The 18490-nt window shown below is 43.3% G+C and overlaps 1 long non-coding RNA gene across 2 annotated transcripts; it reads left to right on the plus strand.

Annotated features, from left to right (window-relative positions):
• Window positions 1-2243: 2243 nt before the first annotated feature.
• On the plus strand, window positions 2244-16428 carry LOC123644484. Of its 2 annotated transcripts, XR_006737147.1 has the most exons (5): window positions 2244-4202; window positions 9594-9995; window positions 10847-10956; window positions 15178-15311; window positions 16129-16428. It is a non-coding gene; the product is annotated as an uncharacterized LOC123644484 (long non-coding RNA). The 2 variants fall into 2 exon arrangements; XR_006737148.1 differs by lacking the exons at window positions 15178-15311; window positions 16129-16428 and adding an exon at window positions 12060-12102.
• Window positions 16429-18490: the final 2062 nt, after the last annotated feature.

Consider the following 18490-nt stretch of genomic DNA (forward strand, 5'->3'; position numbering starts at 1 on the left):
GGACAGGAAGCTAGTTTTGTGTCATGAGTTCATGAGTCAAAGATTTCCCAGGCTGCCCTGCCCTCAGTGCCTGGCACTCTGCCATGAACATCATGATTAAATATGGAGCCTCCTAGGACACTTCACCCTGTTCAGGGCCTTGGAATGATGGGACCTACCACTCACAGGAGGAGGAGAGTGGCTCAGAAGTGGACGGGGCCGGGAGCAGTGGCTCACGCCTGTAATTGCAACACTTTGGGAGGCCAAGGTCGGAGGATCACTTGAGGCCAGGAGTTTGAGACCAACCTGGGCAACACAGTGAGATCCCATCTCTACAAAACATTTAAAAAATTAGCTGGATGTGGTAGTGGATGCCTGTAGTCCTAGCTACTCTGGAGGCTGAGGCAGGAGGATCACTTGAGCCCAGGAGTTGGAGCCTGCAATGAGCTATGGTCAGACCACTGCACTCCAGCCTGGGCAACAGAGCAAGACCCTATCTCTGAAAAAACAACAAAGAACAAGTGACTGGGGTCTACTCTCTGAAGCAGCAGGAAGCACACCTCTGTGGAGTTGGGCAAAGACGAAGGAAAGAGATACTACAATGCTTGCTTCACAGTTCTACCAAGGACTGTCTTCCCCCACTCATTTTAGAGCACACCTTCCTCCTCCTGAGGTTCCCACGAGGCACCGGGGTAAACAGCAGGAGAGCTCCTGCTGGGCCCTGGTGGCACCAACGCCCCGTTGGCTCTGGGTCACATTCCTTTCTAGACTTCACAGGCCTCGGGTTACAAAGGCCTGTTGCACAATTCTTAGGAGAGTGGGCATGGGGGCTGGGCTGCAAGGAAGGGCCGTGTCCCACGTGTGTCAGAGATCCAGTGCGGCCAGACGCCAGGGGACGTCAGGAGGTGGCAGCAAGAGTGAGAATCTAATGTCTCGGGATCTCTGAAGACATAGCTTGCTTTTACTTTTTTTTTTTTTTTTTTCCTCCCAAGGCTCTTAAGTAAGACATGTCAAGGCTGTGTATCTTCTCCGGTAATTTGAAGGAAAACATTTCAAAAGTTGACTTGGCATACCTGTATTTCAGTTTACTGGAGAGATTTGAGACTTCAAAACCACCATGAAGAATTCTGAAACTAAAGCCCCTTTTATTCCCTCTGTCTTTCACTATTAGCTTTCTCCTGCAGTTCTACACTGCAGTACATGCAAAATTACTCAATATGTTACACAACTTTTAAAATTAATATGGAAACTGAAAGATATTACCACAGCACTGTTTAAGCCCTATGCCATGATGGAATGTTCTTTCTTGTTGGTAATAATTTCATAATTCTCTTTTATTAAAGACAATCTGCATGGAAAACCAGAAACATATGGAAGATCCCTACGGGAAGTACACATTTCAGTTGGCTGAGAAACAATCTAATGGCCTAGAAACTATTCATCAGACCTGTCCAAGGCCCGTGATGGAGCTGAGGACTACGAAAACTAGGTCTACATTTTTATTAAACAATTCATTGCATTTCATTTTCTTGCAGAATTTGGATCTCTGGGCAGACGTTAATACATTTACAATAAGTTCAATTGGAAAAGCTTGGAGTGCCCTCAACCAGGAGTGTCTGGGCTCAAACTTGCAGATTCACTGGGGATGCAAGACATGTGCAGCTCTACATAAGACAAACCCTGGACAAGCCTAAGGAGGCTCCTAAACTATTGAGATCATTCCAAATAAAACATTAACTGTTAGGGTAAGTCAGTGAAGGCTCCCAGAGGAGATGCATTAGCTAATAAGGGTAGGCTGGTTACCACGGATGGGTGTAATAGACCCACACCTGCCAGATGAAGTGTTTGCTCACATGTACGTTCACAGGGTGCACATGCACTGTCTCGTAAACAAAATGTGATCTACCTACACTGGAAACAGGGCCACAGGAAGACTGTATATTTATTATAAAGCAAAAAGCTGGTAAGTTGTATAAATGCTTTTTTTTTTTTTTTTTTTGACAGAGTCTCGCTCTGTTGCCCCGGCTAGAGTGCCGTGGCATCAGCCTAGCTCACAGCAACCTCAAACTCCTGGGCTTAATCGATCTTTCTGTCTCAGCTTCCTGAGTAGCTGGGACTACAGGCATGCGCCACCATGCCCGGCTAATTTTTTCTATATATATTTTTAGCTGTCCAAATCACTTCTTTCTATTTTTAGTAGAGACGGGGTCTCACTCTTGCTCAGGCTGGCCTCGAACTCCTGACCTCGAGCGATCCACCCGCCTCGGCCTCCCAGAGTGCTAGGATTACAGGCGTGAGCCACCGCGCCCGGCCTAAATGCTTTTTTTTTTTAATGGACTACTTCTAATCAGGCCTCCATTCCCAACAGCCTGTCAATGTCCCTGGACTTATTTTCATCGCTGTCTCAGCCTTTGAGATGGGGTCTTGGGTGTCTTTTCTTGCCCTTGACTAAAGCTTATTTTGTTTGGAGCTGCAGCGGCTAGGAGAACGCTTGCAGTTACCAATAACCACATCCAGGTGAGCAAAGGAGATTTCCTACTTGTAGAATATTCTAAGTTAGAAATTAAAAGAGTTCAAATGTGAACTAATAAATTCATTCAACATGCATGGGGGGCAGAGTGTACTGGGGAGATCACCAGGCTGGGGAGGGGAGGATTTGCACTTCAGTCCCCAGCACTAACTAGCTGGATGCCCTTAGCCAAGGCACTTAACCCGTCTGCGTCGGTTTCTTCTTCTGGAACTGGAACTGTTGAAATGGAAGATCTCAGGTCCCCCCGACTCTAAATAAAATTCTGTGATACGTGACTGCCAGTGGCAGTATGTGACTAACACAACAGTCAGAGAATGTTACAGTCAATAAATGCAAATGTAGACGAGTTAGGACATTCTGTGTTTTGTGGACATTATTTTAGCCTAAACTTAGTTTTCCATGACTATCAAATGAATGAAGTCTAAAAACTGGACCAATGAGATTTTAATATTAAGGTCTGAAGAGGCTGGATCATAATGAAAGTCACGGTGACTTCTTTAGGTAGAAGTTGAATGTGTTCTACCGAGTTAACATGCAGGTATGTTCTGTTTAGCTCGATCTCTGACTATTTTGCATGCTTTGGGCTACTACTACTTTCATGGAGTATGAGAGACTGGGCCTTACTGCTGTGATATACTTACTCATGATGTGTTGGTCAAAGAGCATTAAAATTGTGTCTTGTGGATAGAGATTCCATCTCCTCCTCCTCTAGTCTACTGCCCTTGGGGTCCCCTCTGGGTAACTGACCTACCTGTCAGAGCAGCGACTGCAGCTTCCACTAAACTGATCTTGCAGGCACGTCTCGGCCTGGGCTGTCCAGTGCGCTGACTCTGGGGTCTCAGTGTGCTGAGACCCAAGGGAGTCCAGATGGAGATGAGTCAGCCCTGGCACCCACCCCACGCTCCACCCTGCTGGTAAACAGAGCAGCTCTTTGCCGTCACTCGGAGCCTCTCAGGGCCCCAAGACTCCAGGAAGAAACAAATATTGCAGAAGCCAAAACCCCAAGGCAAGGTAAAGAAAACAGAACTGTCCGCATCAGCAGCAGCGATCGCACTGGCGACAGTTCCTCGGAGGTGGGGGAGCTGTGGATGGTTCCAGCTGAACCGTTTCACTTGCTTCTCAACCAGAAGGCCCTTCTCTTTCACTGTTTACAGGAGGTGGCCTTTTGCCCTTTAAGCCTTGAAATTTCAAAACTTGCCTTTAGAGTCAGTCTTGGTTGCTAATCCATAATACATTTTTCCCTCCTCCTTTTATTACTTTGTGGTTTTTTTTTTGTACTAGCTTCTATTAAAATACTTCTTATTAACTTCTTACTAACTTCTTGTTAACTTATTTTTGTTTACTCTTCCCTGTCATTCCGGGGAGAAGCTACTGAAAGAAAAAACATCTAGATAGAAAAATAGCACCAGGTGACACATGTGGACCACAGCCTTGGAAATGTCCTCATGGCCCAGCTTCACGACAAGAAGCCTGGCTGGTGGCAGGATGTGCCCAGCTCTGGGCTGTGGAACCTCACATCGCCCCAACGTAGCTGGGGTGCAGTCTCTGTGCCTAGACTGTTCTTCCTAGGTCTGGAGACACACTCGCCTTGGGGACCGCTCCTTCAGATCCCAGCAAGTCCTGTTCCAAGCTTAGCAAATGGCACGTACCTGAGCCGGAGGCATGGCTGGCTGATCCTGTCGAGCTCCTTCAGGTAGCGTCCCACCTCTGCTATTCACTAACTGAACCTCCTGCGGCTTCTCCTTCTGGGGAGCTGAGGTCACACCTGGAGGGGATATTGTGATGTCACAGAGTGGAATTCTCCCTCCTCCCCCTGATCCCTCGGAGACCCTCCTGGACGGCACTTCCTCTCCTGCCCAGGGCGGGAGCTGGCAAGGACAACGCCCCCAGCCCCCAGCCCCCACCCCATTTCCATTTTCTCAGCCACTCAAAACCTTGTCAGGGGGTCACAAGGAAGAATACCGTGGCAGGTCATACGGCGACCCACAGAATCATGGGTTCTTACTGTGGGGACAGACCTAGGAGACCGTCCACTGATTAGATCCTCGCCCAACTTCCTTATTTGACAGATGAGGAAACTGAGGCCTCGCATGGGGAAGCAGCAGAGCTAACCCTGGAGCCCAGGTGCCCTCCGTGGGAGCCCCCCGCCGCTCTGACCACACTCACACACACCCTGCTCCGCTTCCTGGATTTTGTCGACATTGGTTTTCTGGTTGCAGCTCATTGGATGATTGTTTTACCTGAATCCATCTGCAACAAGAGACCAACTAGATAATGTTTATTATGTGAAGAGAACAGAGTCTCAGTGAAAATTATTAGTTTTTCCGACAACCTATAAAGGTGCCAGAGTAGTTGGCCCTGGTCCTAGCCTGGACTCAGAAATCCCGAGCCACCAGCAGACCAGTTCTAGATGAGCAAGTGATATGACTTCTGCGTAACCCATATTTTCATTGAGATTTGATGATCAATAAGCAAAAAGCTGGAATCAAAGTCCAGAATTAGCAGTGACTGCAAGGCCAGATCAGGTTCTGGTGTTGTCAAGGAGGGGCCGGGGAGGAACAATCTGTAAAGAGATACATTCTCGCTGGAATTTAGTTCTTTTTGTCTTTTATACCCTTCACTTTTTCTAGACACTAACCCCATATGGTACTAAAAATTATCTGCATTGCATGAGACGACTTGTCTGTGAAGTCGGAGAATCGTGCCTTAAGAGTCTCTCAAGAGGAGAACATACCTTGCACTTTTATAATACCAACCACTAACATTTTATATTGTGCTTCAGCATTTACAAGCTATTTTCACATATATCACTTCATTTAATCTTCACAACTTGGTGAGGTAAACTGAGTTATTTTTAGTATAAAAATAATAGATGAGAAAATTACAGCATAGAGAGGTTGTGACTTGCGCAAGATCACAAAGCTAATTAAGTGGAAAGGCTAACATTAGCTACAAACCAGATCTTACAGCCAAGCATTTTCCCCACCGCAGGGCTTCCCCGTGGGGCTGGGGGTGGGGGAGGACCGTCATTTGGTCCCAGAACACACTTAAAGACATCAAGCATTAAGCAACCCTTTGAGTAACAAAGAAGACATTATTCCCATGGGTCATTAATACTGCTTTGCTAACCTCCTAAATGGCTTCATAAAAACTTAGAGAAATGGTTAATGAACACTAATTTCAAACTTTAAAATAATTATTGCCCTTTCACCCAACAATGTCACATCTGTGAATTCTCCTAAGGGAACTGTCATGGATATGAGCCATATTTGGCTACAAGAGGTTCTATAAAGCATTGTCCATAATAGAAAACAAACTGAAAGCTCGACATTAGAGAAGTGGTAAAATGAATTATGCTGGACTCACGGCAATAACGTTGTAGGCCAGTTTCCCAAACATTGATCATTCACATGCCATCTTCAGAATATTGCTATCTTCACCCGTATTTACTTAACATTTTCTTTTAAATTAACTCACACATTTTACTCAAATAAAAGTATCTAAAGGTAAAGGTAATAAGAACAAAATTCCTTCATCTACAAATTATTCTAAAAGTATCTAAAGGTAAAGGTAATAAGAACAAAATTCCTTCATCTACAAATTATTTTCTGAGTATTTAGTAGGTAGAGACTGAAGTTCCCAAACTGCATTTTCTAGGCCTTTAAAAATGCCTTTAGAAGAATCTCCCCAGTTTCTTGGGCCAAGTGCAAAAGTTCTCAAAATGTGTTCTCAATCATCAGCCCTAGGGATTTGTTAAAAATGTCAGGTGTTGGGCCTCCCTCCACACCACACCTGCAGAAAGGTAATTTTTTATCCTTACCGTGAGTGGAAATACAGTATTAATTACCTTAAGTGTCAGATAACAATAAAAACAAATATAATGAAAACAGAGTAATGTTATTAATACATGAATTTGGTCCTGATACCTCGCAGAAAACATATGACTGATTTCATTAAATCACAATTAGTACCCTTTATTTCCACCACAAACTCCACCTTTCTGCATTAAAAAGCTCTATTTTCACCAGGTTCAGTGGAGAAAAGAAATGAAGTGTGTGTGTCTGATTCCAAATCACAGTTAGGGGTATTTGCACACACCTGGCATATTAAATCAATAATTTCCAAAATTTGCTTTAAAGGTCACCCTGCTTGGACCACGGTATTCCCATGGCAGGATGTGCAGGACGAAACCCCCTTTTCCTGAAGTGCTCTTCCTCTAGCTCTCATCTTAGGGGGAAAAACATTAGATCCTCACCTGTGTTTTGCCTTGGATGAGCATGTATGTACGTTCTGTGGGAGTGTGGTTTACGCTGTTTCCCTTTAGCACATGCTCCTGCAGCGAAATACACCCAGTGCCTGTCGCAGAGATGGGCAAAGCCCCACACCAAGGACAGACAGAGGCTCCAGGTCCCCGCAGCAGTGGGATGAGAGAAGCCTACATACCCCTCTATAATCAGACATTCTTCAGGCTAAATGAAAGTTATAGATATTTGTAAGTCAAGTTCAAAGGTTTTTGCTCAGTTATGGAGGAGGATTTTGTAGGAGAAATAATGTTAATTTGTCAACATTTAAATTCCACTTCAAGTCACAATTTCTTAAATTGTCTACAGACCCCTTCGTGAGAATCACCTAAATGCACATTGGGGAATGATACCAACTGGATATCAGACTGAGGCGGGGGGGGGGGGGGGGGGGGTTGGGGGGAGGGGATGGGTGTAAGCCTACATGATGAGTGCGTTGCACACCGTCTGGGGAATGGTCATGCTTGAAGGTGCTGACTTGGGGAGGTGGGGGGTGGGGGGAGGGGATGGAGGTATGACTACATGGTGAGTGCCAGGCGCACTGTTTGGGGAATGGACACACTTGAGGCTCTGACTCAGGGGGATGGGCGGGACATGGGCAATATATATAACCTGAGCTTTTGTAACCTCATAATAAGCTGAAATAAAAAAAAAATTTTTTTATGCACACACACACACACACACACACACGCAGATTCCTCCACAACTCCCTGGATTTACTGCCTCCCAATCTCTGGGGCTGAGTGAGGGACCCACATTTAGTCAAGCCCTCCAGGGCTTCTGAGGCGATGCTTGAGAACAATGCTCTAAGGCCAGAGGTTCCCAAATTTGCTTGTTAAAACACAAATTGATGGCCCCATCCATCAAGTTTCTGGTTCTGCAGGTGTGGTGTGGAGGGAGGCCCAACACCTGACATTTTTAACAAATCCCTAGAGCTGATGATTGAGAACACATTTTGAGAACTTTTGCACTTGGCCCAAGAAACTGGGGAGATTCTTCTAAAGGCATTTTTAAAGGCCTAGAAAATGTAGTTTGGGAACTTCAGTCTCTACCTACTAAATACTCAGAAAATAATTTGTAGATGAAGGAATTTTGTTCTTATTTTACGTTTGTTTTTTAATTAGGATGTTTTCCTACACATAATTTTATTTTCCCACTAAAATGCTCACAGTCCACGTCCATCTGTCCAGGATTCTCCAAGGTTAAACAGAATCACTTTTCCTTATTTTGTACCTCTTAAAAATCTTAACGAATGAATTTTAATGAATGAATACAATTGATGTCTGACTTTTCAGCTACCTACATTTATGATTTTAATGACCCACTGAACACCAGTGTCAGCATAACCACAGCTACCAGAGCTAAACCTACAAAATAGGTAAGGGATACGAACAGAACATGTGCTAGAGATTTTAACTGAGCCTTAGTGACTCTGAAGCTGGACTCTCCTTTAAAGGATGTTATGAGAATTCAACATAATCCCGAAAAAGTACATCTAATCCGGGTTTTTTTTCTAAACCAAACTACTAATGCTTAAGAGAAATGGAAGCATTGCCTGTAGAATCAGAAAAATATTTCTTTTGAATCAGAAAGATATTGCTAATGTTTGCAACAACGAAACCTACCTCGTGTACTCACAAAACCATAATATTTTCTTGAAACAAAGGTAGTACTCCATACCCCAACAGAATTCATTTTTAAGTAGTACTAATGACATTATTAGAAGAAAATGTCAGCCAAGCTGCAATAAAACTTTTCCAGGCCAATAAAAATGTTTTGAGCCGAATGCTTTATAATTATTGGCTTTGAAAGGTTAAAATAATAAGTGATCACAGATCTGAGAAATACAATGCTCAAGTCTGTCAAAGGAAAAGAAGACAAACTCTGTAAAATAATTTAAAGAGGTTTATTCTGAGCCAAATTTGAGGACCATGGCCCAGAGCCACACCCAAGAAGCCTTGAGCAAGTGGACTTACTGTGGCTGGGTTACAGTTTGGTTTTATACATTTAGGGGAGACAGGAATTACAGGTAAAGTCATAAATCAATACATGGAAGTCATACATTGGTTTGGCCCAAAAAGATGGGACATCTCAAAGTGGGGGCTTCCAAGTCATAGGTAGGGTTAGGGATTCTTTAGTTGACAACTGGCAGAAAGAATTAGGCTTTGTCCAAAAGACTAGGAATCAGCAGAAAGGAATGCTTGAGTTAAGATAAGGGTCTTCTATCTTTTATGTGATGCTATACTGGAATCAGTTCAGAAAGTAAACCACATCACAAAAACCTGTTTACTGAGGTTTTATCATCCGTAGGCATGACTCACCAGGCCCCCTTAGAAAGGAATTTTTTGGGTAAAGGAAAAGATCAGAGTTCAGTCCTCAAGTCAGTAGCAGAGACATTTTATGCTGTATCCTAAGTAAAGTATAAGGGACATCTTGGTTTAGATCCTGTAAGGTGGTGGCTATAGGACCAGTGACCGCCTTGTTACAAGGCTCTTCTCTGCAGAGCAGAAAGTTATCTATAAGACCAAGAATCCAAACATTTTAGGAACTAAAGAAATTTATATTTGGCTTTGTAATACATTTGTGTGATTCCATTCAGACATGACTACCTGGTATTTGGGAAATGCTTTAAATCAAACAAAAGACACACTGGTGACCTACATTCCCAGTGACTGGAGCTAATATTGGTCCAACTTTCTCATTAAGCCACCTTCTCAGAATACTTTTTTACTTCTTCAATCTATGATAGTAACTTGCCTCTTCTCTTTCTTTACCCCAAATAGTTATCACGGTTGCAGAAACTCATAACACCACACAGACCACTCCACAGTGAAGAAACTGCTAACACTGTGCAGACCACCCCAACCACACATGGTCTCTGCTGTGGTCTGAATGTTCTCCAAAATTCATGTGTTGAAACTTAATCCCCATCGTAGTGGCATTAAGAGGTGGGGCCTTTGGGGAAGTGATTAAGTCACTCATGAACGGATTGGTGCCTTACAAAAGGGCTGGAGGCAACTGGCTTAGGCCCTTTTTGCTCTGCCATCTTCCTGCCATGTGAAGACACAGCACTTGACTCCCCCAGAGGGTGCAGCAGCAAGGCACCATCTTGAAAGCCAAGAGCAGCCCTCACAAGACACCTAACCTGCCGGAGCCTTGATCTTGGACTTCCAGCCTCCAGAACTGTGAGAAATACATTTCTATTATTTATAAATTACCCAGTCCATGGTGCTTTGTTATGGCAGTACAATGGCCAACACAGTCTCCAACCTCAATTATGCATGCAACACAAGGCAGCTCTCCATTGTCCACCGAATAGTCATCGTAAACCTTCTCCAGTCTCCTGAAGCCTCTCCCTTGCTTGTGTCCCTTTCAAGCTCAGCAATGAGCCTTATCTCCTCTGCAGAGAACTCAGAAGCACTTAAGTATTCCCTCTTCCAACTCCAGCCCCACAGCACTCTGAACACATCCACCCCTGTGCTCACTCTTAACTCCTTCCTGCAGCTCAGTGGAAAGGCCTCTCTCCTTCAGACCAAGGCTAGGACCTCCCTGTGTGCCTTGAGCCCCATTTAATATTGCTATTAATACTTTTGGGAACTTGCTACTTTAATTATCCCCTTTAGCTAATTTCTGCCACAGTTTCTCTCTCTATTGGCTCTCTCTTCTCAGCATAAAAACATTCTCAAGTCTCTTCTACTTATAAAAACACAAAACCTCCCTTAATCCCAGATCCCTCTCCCAACACAGCTACTTTCAGTTCATTCTTCTCATGCAAGCCAAGCTAATGGAAAGAATAATCTACTACATTTCCTTTCAAGCCACACTGCCAATGTCCAAAGCAAGACCAGGAGGATACAAAAGTACACAGGCTTGATAATAATTTCATACTTAATGATTTCCCTTCATTACATCGCTGCCAAATTCTCTCAGGACTTCTTTCAAGCTACAGCTAGAACACAGACTACCCCGCATCCTCGGCACATAGACTGTTGGCAGTATTGTAATGTAATTTTTCTCATTATAATGCTGTTGCCAGGACATCCGGGAATGGAGTGTGTGCGGTTCAGGATCAGATGGACTCAGGACTCCTCCCAGTTACCCCCCAGCTGTGTTTGTAGCTCACCTTGGCAGTTTCCCCCTCCTCAGGTAATCTCGGTGTCTATATGTTTCCTTGAGACCAGTGACCTCACAATTTTTTATTTCTACTAAACTACCTCTGATCACCCTCCTGTTCACTTTTAAATGGATTCCACTCTAGATCCCTTCTCTGCTTAAGAAATCGAGAGGAATCTACCTCTCTAGTGACCCAATATTTTCTCTGAGCAGTTGGGTTGAATTCAACCCAGGTGTATTTCCACAACTACTCCTTGATTCCACAGTCGAATTGGTTAGGGAGACACCAAAAGGTTACTAACAGCTTTTCAGGAAAAGAAAAGAGGGAAAGACTACCATGTAAATCAAGGCATCAATTGGACGTATGTTCCAATTGAAGAGACACTTAAATGTGGAAAAGGGGGCTGCTTTTTGGCATATCAGTATAGAATATACTTATGGAATATACAGTAGAGACTCTGCGATGGGATACAAAGGGGTACAGAGATGGTTACATAATTGTATCTGCTGAAACAAACTATCCCACTGAGTAGGGAGACAAAAACCACACACAATTCAAATGCAAATCAAGTGTTAAAAGCGGTGTTGTTAAAAATATCATTTCCGGAGTTAAATCCTGAGTTCAAATCCTTACCCAATGTTTTCATCTATAAAGCGGAAACAAGGATACCTCCTTTGCAGGAGTGCTGCAAGGAAGAAATGAGACACTGAATGTGGAGTTTAGCATGGTTGAAGCACAGTGGAAGTTTTCAATGATAACTCAGTAGGATTTTTACCATTATTAGCTGTATCATATTATAGAGAGACAAACCAGATACTCTTTGGATTTATTTATTTATTTATTTATTTTGTATGAAAAATAGAGACATTTATTGAAGAAGATACAAGAAACATTGTACACAGAACAATGACTCAATCCCCTTTAAAGTAGGCACCTTGGGACCTCACACAGTTCTCCCAGCATCTCTCTCTCTTTTTTTTTTTGTTCCTATTTCAGCATATTGTTGGGGTACAAAAGTTTAGGTTATGTATATTGCCCTTTTCCCCGCCCCCTGCCCCCCAAGTCAGAGCTTCAAACGTGTCCATCCCCTAGATAGTGCGCATCACACTCATTATGTTACTCTTTGGATTTAAAGGTGGAAGAGATCATATTTGCTTGGGAGACTCAAGAAAGACTCCATTCAGTAGACGGCCTTTGTGATGAGCCTTTAGGGTGAGACAGAGGACCACAGCTCTCTGCCATCGTGGCATAGCGTCCCTGAGCCTGCCAGTGCAGCCAGCACGAGGGGCATGGGCAGAGATAAAACTTCGCACATGTTAAGATTTGCAATACTTATTTATGATCAAACCTGCTGAATTCATGTATTCAATAGATTCCTATTTATATCGTGGGTTTGAAACAGGCAATACTTGTTGAGCTGCTATAATGTTCAAAACATAGTCAAAAAAGCAAATAAAGGATACTTTGAATAAGTGCTATTATGAAATAGTTTCAAAAGTGCGTACTGGTTATTAATGACAGGCGCTGTATTATGTACTTCTTGGCTTGTCATCCTGTCTCTGGAGTACATGTTGTAGAGGAAGAAAAGTGGGTAATTATATTTCACATGAACATCAACTGAGTGTTCCTTCCTGTAGATTTGTAAAGTAAAATTGTGGCAAGATTGTCCCCAGTTTAATGCCAGGAAAAAACGATAAAAAAAAAAGTCTTTTTAAAAAATGTCTCCTAGATAAACCAGTAAAATCTGTTAATGTGGTTTGCAGTCATTGAACACACAGCGATTCCCACTAAAACAGACTCTATGGATAAATTCGAATTATTTTGTTTTGTTGGGATTTTGTTGTAGCAAACATTGCTTAGCATGAAATTAAATATCTAGTTTGTATCAGAGTGAAATAAATATCAATATTATTATTAATTAAGCCATTCTTGGCAGACTCAAATACCTTTGTTATAAAAAGGGTTAAAATTCTATCTATATTCATCTTAACAGGTATAAATTTATAGTTCAAAAAATGAACAAGTAACTTTTCAAGCTTGTTCTATAAATATAGAAGTTAATTTCTGTCTCAGATGTCTGTTTTAATAATTGCCTTCAAGATATTTATCAGAGAAACACAGTTGAGAATGTGTCTTTTTTTTTTTTGTTCTGTCACCCAGGCTAGAGTGCCGTGGCATCAGCCTAGCTCATATCAGCCTTAAACTCCTGGGCTCAAGCAATCCTCCTGCTTCAGTCTCCCAAGTAGTTGGGACCACAGGCATGAGCCACCATGCCCAGTTAATTTTTCTATTTTTTCATAGAGATGGGGTCTCGCTTGTGCTCAGGCTGGTCTCGAATTCCTGAGCTCAAACAATCCTCTTGCCTTGGCTTCCCAGAGTGCTAAGATTACGGGCATAAGCCACCACACCTCGCCAAGAGTATGTCCTTAAGACTTATGTATTCTGCATAAAAACGATGTAACATAGATCATTCTAGAACATAAAAATGTTCTAATGTTCATTGGCATTCTATATCTTAATCTGAGATGTCTCTTTATTATAGGACTTTGTCTGGGACTATAATTATTGCCTGGGTTTTAATAGTATCACTAATTATTAAGGTTTGATATAAAACTCTACATAAAGAATACTTTAATGGACTCTAGTCATTTGGAAACATTTCTAGTATCTCTCACAGGTGTGATGTTTGGAGTACTCTAACCCGATTTTGGAGGCAGAGCTAATCATTATCTGAAGAGGCCCTTCAACTTTCTCCCCCACTTACTCCCTCACTTTCAAATCCTATATAGAGCCATTCCTCAGTTCCCTTTGTCAGATGTATTAATCAGCTTTTGCTGTGATAATGCTGTGTAACAAAAATACCCCATGATTTGCAATACCAAAACATTTCCATCTTGCCCACAGGTTGGCAAATTGGTCAGCGGCAGCAGCCCTCAGCCCTACTCTGTGCTGTGGGTGAGGTTCAGGTCTGGTCCATGAGTCTCTCATGCTGGGACCTAGGCTGAAGGAACAGGGGTTACGGGGGCAAGCTCTTCTTAATGGTAGAGTGGGAGCGAACACAAAAGGGTGAGAGGTCAAGCCAAATAGTGCGGCACATTCAAAGCCTCTGCTCACATTCATTGGCCAAATCAGTTCATGTGACCAGCCCCAACAACAGTGGAGAAGCTAAGATACTCTTAATATGGCGAGGAAAGGGGGACAGAAGTGAGTATTTGCCGACTGGTGCCCCCACTCAGCAGACAAAAGTGGAACAGAGAGAGGTTGACAAAATCAAACAGCTCGTTCCCAAAGGCGAAGTAGTCACCAGTCTGTGGCACTTGTGAAATCACATCGGGGACACATTCCGCTGGATAGGCCCACTGGGTAGCGCAGTAGGCCTGAGAGCCCCCCTACCCCTCCGCGCCTGCGTTCCACCTCAGTGCAACCCCCCACACAAACCCCAAACTCCCCAAAAGGGGAAATGACCACTGATAGAAGCAAATTAAACTGTCAAACACATGGTATCTGCTCCATGAATTGTGAAACTTGAGTCCTACACTCACGTAAACCTTTGTCTCTGTGGTCCCAGGAAGTAAGTAAAGAAAGGGCTGCTGCAAAGTGAGTGGTGCAGTAAAAAATCAGTCAATCAATCAATGCAGAAAATTTGAAATAATTCTGTTTATTAGCATTCAGAGAACTAGAAAGAAACAATTCCTGCCTGAGATAAAAGGAGACGACCTCGCAAGATACCTTCTTCAGACTCCCTGACAGCCTTTTAGGAGGTGGAGAACATTGTCCATTATTCCCTCCACTTCCTGTATTGCAGATGAGGTGGGACTTGAACAAAGTCATACAGAGGCTGGCACCGTAAGGAATAATCCGTAACATCATGTTTACTCTAAACAGATCTCTCTTCCCTGGACAAAATTACTGTTCTCTTCTGCAACTGTTTTAATCAAGGCTTTTTTTGTTTTCAGGTAACATAAACGCACATCAAACTCACTAAAGCAAAACTGAGTGGCTATGGTAAGGATTAGGGGGTGTCTCATAAAACCCAAGGTCAGGAAAGTTGGCCTTGAGAGTAACTGGAATGAGAAAGTGGCCGCTACAGTATAAACTGAAGACAAATCCGAGCAGTATGTGTTGGTATCGATGCTTTCATGGAATTATTAATGCCACTTGCCGAGGGGACCAAATACTGGACTTGTCAAATGCCAGCTGTGTCTATTGTCTCTTTCGCACTGAAATTGAGTGCCCCACCACTTTCTACACAGAGAACAAGCGTGGAGCTGTTGTGACACATGGCAGCTGCTGGTGGAACCAGATGTAGGCACACAACCCGAAGACAGCTTGTCCGTTGCTGGCCAGAAACCTGTGAAGTGGCCCGGTGGAAAGGTCTCACCCAAAGGTAACGATGGTAGTTGGCCAAGCCGATTATTATGGTGTAGGTTACTTTGGATTGGGCGATAGAGAAGGACGAGCCAGTGAATGGCCAAGGTAAACGGAGCCAACTTCCAGAAAGACATACAAGCCGTAGCTAAGAGGTCGTGCTGGCTCTGAGAGCCGGAGTCAGCAGACGGCCCTGCCAGTGCCTTCCCTGTCCTAGTCTACAGGTGCCTGTGTGGTCTGCCAGGGCTGCTGCGACCAAGTGCCACAGACCAGGTGCTTATACAACAGAAACTTACTTTCTCACCGTTCTGGAGGCTGGAAGTCTGAGATCAAGGTTTCAGCAGGGCTGATTTCTTCTGAGGCCTCTCGCCCTGGCTTGTAGATGGCCACCTTCTCCCTGTCTCTTCACGTGGTCTTCTTTCTGTACATGTCTGTGTCCTCATCTCTTCTTACAAAGGCACCAGCCATACTAAATTAGGACACCCCCATGGCCTCATTTTAACTTAATTCCCCCTTTAAAGACTATCTCCAAATACAGTCAGAGTCTGAGGTATTGGGGTTTAGGATCATGTCAATTTGAGGAGACACAATTCAGCTCATAACGGTGCCCTCCACCTTTTTTAAAGTGTCCTTTGTGGGTCTATGCAACGAAAAGGCCCTAACAAACTGTGTCAGGGCTGTCTGTTGTAAGCAACAGAAAAACCAGTTCAAACAGCCTTAAAGAAAAAGGGCATTTACTGGCTTGAATAGCTGAAAAGTCCAAGAGTATCATACCTTTAAGCATGTCTGAATCCAGAACTCAAATTCTGGCATCATGTCTGTCTGGGTACCGACAGGAAAGAGGTGGCTAATAGCAGCACATTGCTGCATCTCCAGGCCTGAAAGAGAAAAGCAAGAGTGGTTGCTGGAGCCTGAAGACCAAGAGCTGTGTGGAGAGTACCCCGACAGGAGCTGCAGCCTTCAGTACAGAGACACAGCCGGCCCCCTAGAAAGGGAAATAAACAACCCAATTCTCCTCTCATCTCCTGACGGCACGGCCACCTGGAAGCCAGAGAGGAAGAGAGGTTGATAGAGTTTTTCTGGTCAGCCAATGGAGAGGAGGAAAGTGGAAAATGCTCCGAGGAAAGTGCTTGGAGCAAGTGGAAAATACCCCATACCATTACAAAGACATTCTCACGCCATCTTCTTCCTAACAGGGTCTCAGCTTGCCCTCACAGCTTGCAATCTGTGGGAAAAGAGCTTGTCTTGCTCAAGTTTTTCCAGAAAAAAAAAAAAAACCAAACCAACAACTCCCTGAATTTCTTCTCATTGGCCTGGCTTGTCTCACCAAACCCATCTCTACTTCAGTCTACATTTATGCCCACCTCTAAATCACTGTGGCCAAAGTATGACTGAGCAGGTGATGATCACCCAAAGACCCCTGGAGCCAGGAGGATGGGGTCGATCCCAACAAGCACAGGGTGTGGAGTGGGAGACAACGGCCACCCAAAGGAAAATTCAGGCATTGTCAACAGAGGAAGGAGAACTCACGAAGACTGGACAGGCGGAACCAGCATATGGACATTACATCATGCACACTGCATCATCCCCGTGGTACAACCTTTGGTAGTTATGTACCCACTGACTGCGTTGACTGGATGCAGTGTGTTTTGAGAACTATTCATTGCACGTAGTTGGTCTCAATAAACATTTGCAGAAATTTGTTGGAATATAAATGTTAATAATCATCAGATTGGAACTCCAAGGACAGAATTATTTTGCAATTGACTAGGAGACTTTTCTGAATCCAGAAAATGCTTTTTTCCATTTTCAATCTTTACAGTGATCCTTATGAATGTTGACTTATGATCATTAACTTCTTGTTTGTAGAAATCTATATTTACACCTCCAAACACTGCCTCTTTCAGTATTCTGAATTATTTTGTAAACTCTGTTTATTTGCTTTCATTAGACCACAGCCTTGAGGATTTCTGGCTTGTTTATACACATCACCAAGTATTTTTTTAGACTCATTTAGCAAAAGATCATCATGAAAGAGGCAATAAACTAAAGTAAAATTAGTGAACAATTTCAATTTAACTGTTAATAAGGCACCTTTGTTTCTGTTCATTAAAGATGACTATCAATGTTGCTAAGAGCTGTTTATTAAACTGATAAAAATAAATATTGCCTTTAAAAAGTCAAGCTGCATTTATCTGATCTCAAAGGTGAGCTTGTAAAATTAATCTTTTGGGTGTTTGCTTGTCATTCAAGCATAACTTTTCTTCTACCCACACCCACTGGTTTTCTTTGTTCAGCTCCAGCAAGTTTTTGGCAGTGGTTCTATCAATGGCTCTCTGAACAAGAAATTCTGCTGGTAAGATTTAAGCAACATTTTTTTTCAGAAAGTGAGAGCAGGGGGTTGGATTGGGCTGACATTGAAAATCAAAGATTCTCCAAAGTATAAGTATCCCCATTATTAGGGTTTTAATACCATTGAAAGTTTCAGATAGGGAAACTTCCCCTGTATGTCTCCCATATTCTGGAGAGTAATGACACTTTTTATTATTTATTCTATAAATATTGGTTGAAGGCCTGCTTTGTGGGAGGGGCTACACATACAGTGGACAAGAGATACACACCAGGGGACTCCACCTTAATGGAACTTCCTTTACTGTGGAGGTCCCCAGGTGCACAGATGATGGGGGTTGTTATGACCTCTGAAAGTGCGTGTGTGTAAATGTGTGTGATGGAGTGTTCTGACCACGCACATTCATTTTGCACAGAACAGTAGTCGTTAGCGGGATGTCAGGGAGAGTAGGAGAGAAAGGCTGAAGTCACGAGGCATCCACTTCTCCATCATCTGAGCCAGCAAAGGCAAGCAGCATGTAAAGAGCTCCTCAAATCTCACCCGTTAGATTTTGGAATACATGACGCACATGAACAGCGGGAGATTTAACTTCCTTCTCACGTCTCTCACAGACATGCCGTCTATCTAAATTCCTGCCTCTTCTATTAAGCTTTACTATCATTCCAGCTCAGAATGATCTTACTGTCTCCTGTCAACTCTTGCAGTGCTTAGATTGAATTATATACTTCCTCATAACAGTATCTGATTTTTGGATGTCTCCCTATGCCCTTTGAGGGCAGGGAGCAGATTTAGTGCTTTTTTTATATTCTTTATGGCCTGTCGTCTGCGACAGAGGGGGAGCTCTAAAA

Source organism: Lemur catta, chromosome 9, assembly GCF_020740605.2.
Source record: "Lemur catta isolate mLemCat1 chromosome 9, mLemCat1.pri, whole genome shotgun sequence".
Lineage (NCBI taxonomy): Eukaryota > Metazoa > Chordata > Mammalia > Primates > Lemuridae > Lemur > Lemur catta.